We start from the raw sequence: 3,199 nt of genomic DNA, 5'->3' as shown, positions 1-3,199 counted from the left end.
CTACACTCAGGAAAACAGCCAAGTAGCCAAGAAAATGTCCCAATGAATGAGGCAGGCATGTGTAGCCACTGTGATTCCTAAACAACAATTATCACGTTGAGGAATGTGTAGGAAGAGGAAACTTTACTAAGAATTTCAGAACACAATAGGCAATTTCTTTTTTTTTTAACTGTCTCAAAGGCTTTTATTATTTTTTATTTTTACAATCCTTCCCCCACAGTAAGGTAATGTTACTAAATAATCCAATCCATTCCCAAAATGGCTCTCTGCATCTGCTCTGGTGTCTTCTGCCATATCATTGCATATTTATGCATGACTGAGATAAGAGTTTCCTTAACATTGTTATTTCAATAACCTGAAGCTGTTCAGTTATCTTTGAGCTCTCATCCTCTCCTATTTATACAATGAAGCTCAAGACAAATAGGATGAAGCTCAGAATCGGTTCCTCCCATCATAACCCTCACTTCCTCCAGGACCATAATTTCCTCGACCACGTGGTCGCGCCATGTTCCTGCTACCCAAGTTTCCGCTCTTCATTAGCCTATATTTAGAAGGTTGCTGGTTATAATTTCCAAAATCATTATAACTTCCACTTCCATAATTTCCTCCTCCATACTTGTCATAACCACCTCCATAGCCCCCACCCCGGTTTCCATATCCACGTCCTCTACCACCATAGCCTCCTCTTCCTCCTCCATAACCAGGACTACCTCTAAAATTGCCACGTCCAGCTCCTCTTCCATATCCATTAGAGCCATCCCCAAATCCACGTCTGCTTCCATATCCATCAGATCTTCCTCTGAAGTTGCCTCCTCTTCCACTCCTGGAACTTTGAACTTTCTGCATTTCTTGTCTAGACAAAGCCTTTCTCACTTCTGCATTATGACCATTGATGGTGTGGTATTTTTGCAATACAATTTTGTCCACAGGATCATGGTCGTCAAAAGTCACAAAACCAAAGCCTCTCTTCTTTCCAGACTGCCTATCCGTAATTATCTCAATGGTGTCAATTTTTCCATATCCTGCAAAGTAATCTCTAAGGTGGTGTTCCTCGGTATCTCCTTTAATTCCGCCAACAAACAGCTTCTTCACAGTCACACGAGCCCCTGGTTTTCCAGATTCCTCTCTTGCTACAGCTCGTTTTGGCTCAACCACTCTCCCATCAATGGAATGAGGTCTTGCAGCCATGGCAGCATCAACCTCAGCCATGGATGAGAAAGTTACAAAACCAAATCCTCTTGATCTTTTGCTTGCAGAATCCCTCATAACCACACAATCTGTGAGTTTTCCCCATTGCCTGTAGTAGTTTCTTAAACTGTCCTCTGTGGTTTCAAAACTTAAGCCACCAATAAAGAGTTTACGGAACTGTATCTTTTCTCTCTCCATCTTGGATTCAGTTGTTTCAGCCCGATTTCCCGCAGGCAAGTGAGATAAGAGAGGTCTCCACAGACAAACACGAACTGGACTCATCCTAGCGCTGTAGTGAGAACTGCCGCTGAAGAGCACCTCCACACAGGTCCGGCTGCTGCTGCTACTGCCGCTAGAGCTGCTGCTGCTGCTGCTGCTGCTGCTGCTGCTGCTGCTGCTGCTTCTTTTCTAGAACCTTCCTCTAGGACTAACTCCAATTTATTTCTCCCTGCTCCACCCTAATCTCTCCCCTCCCTAATCTCAGGGAAATGGGATTACATTTTCCTCCCATTTTAGGCAGATTTATCTGTCCTTGAGTTCACACCCACCCTAAGAATGAAGTAATCCAGACTTTGGGGAGGGTACCAGAAGATCTCAGAAAGGACTCTCTCCCAAATTAACAAGTGGATTATAACTCCAGTCAGAAAACCTGTGGAATGTAGCCTTTTGAATCACTTCTTTAAAAGTCCCTTGTTCCTGCTGATGGACAGAATCACAGCCTTTAGGACACGTGTCCCCTGTGTTTCTCCTTTGCTAGCAAAAGCAAAAAAAACATCTCTTTTTCCTTTTTTCTCAAAACCATGTCCTCATTATTGATTGGCATCAGGGACAAGGACCAAGCTTTTAGCAACAAAAGGAAGCTTGCCGCTGTGTTTTGGGCATGTCCCTGGCATGTTCTCAGCCCACAGGCAGGTCAACTTTCCTTTGCTCAGCCAGTTTCACGGGAAATTGGTTGTGTAAAGGAGCTGGGTACAAAGTATCATGCTTCAGTTTGTGTCCACTTGGCCTGTTGTATATATTTTCTAGAAAATGCTGGGGTGGTATGACTGTACATTTTGAAGATGAGTGAGGGGCCAGGACAGTGGCCCACGCCTGTAATCCCATCGGCTCAGGAGGTTGAGATAGGAGGACTGTGAGTTCAAATCCAGCTTCAGCAGAAGTGAGGTACTAAGGAACTCAGTGAGATGCTGTCTCTAGCGTGCACAAGGCCCAGGGTTCAATCCCTAACACTCTTTTTTTCTGACTCCCTCTGCCATTTTCCCCTCTGTTCACGTGAATGTACACACTGGCCACTGCATCTGGAGAAATTGTGGTAATACAGCAGTTTGGGAACAGAACAGCAGGATTTGGGCAAGGCATGATGAGTAAGTATACTTTCAACCCGGAATATCCTACATGGTTGGAAAAGTTACCACCTCTGCACTGAGATTGCTCCAGACTGCAGAGGCACACAGCTGTAGGGACTCAGATGAACTAAGAACCCATTGTGGAAGCTCAGTTGTGTTTTGGCACACATAATCAGGAGTCTCTCTGTTTATCCAGGCAATTTCTTTTGATAAGACATTCTTGAACCAGAAGGGGAACTTGAGTGCACAACACCTGGCCTCAGGTCCCAAACCAAACATGATACCTGTCTTAGTCCATTCACTGTGGCTGTATCTACATTCCACAGAGTGGATTTTTTATAAAGAACTGAGGTTTATTTAGTTCACTGTTCTGGAGGCTGAGAAGCCCAAGAGCATGGTGCTGGCATTCACTTAGCATTTGGTGAGGGCAAAGGGCATCAAATGGCAAGATAGAGCAGGCACATCAATGAGAGTTTGCTTCTGTAACAAAATCACTCTGCCAATAACCCATGAGTCCATGAATTAATCCATTCATGAGGGTACACCCCAGAGTTTCAACCCTCAACTATCTTTACCATATGAATTTGGGGATTATAGTACCAACATGTGAAATTTAGGGGACATATTCAGACCAGAACAGAATTTTATCCCTTCTTCAGGTGGGG

At 44.3% G+C, this 3,199-nt stretch overlaps 1 pseudogene; it reads right to left on the bottom strand.

Annotated features, from left to right (window-relative positions):
* Positions 1-432: 432 nt before the first annotated feature.
* Positions 433-1,386, bottom strand: LOC113181639 (heterogeneous nuclear ribonucleoproteins A2/B1 pseudogene; annotated as a pseudogene).
* Positions 1,387-3,199: the final 1,813 nt, after the last annotated feature.

The sequence above is a fragment of the Urocitellus parryii genome, chromosome 12, assembly GCF_045843805.1.
Source record: "Urocitellus parryii isolate mUroPar1 chromosome 12, mUroPar1.hap1, whole genome shotgun sequence".
In the NCBI taxonomy this organism is placed as follows: domain Eukaryota; kingdom Metazoa; phylum Chordata; class Mammalia; order Rodentia; family Sciuridae; genus Urocitellus; species Urocitellus parryii.
This window is presented reverse-complemented; position numbering and strand designations above follow the sequence as displayed.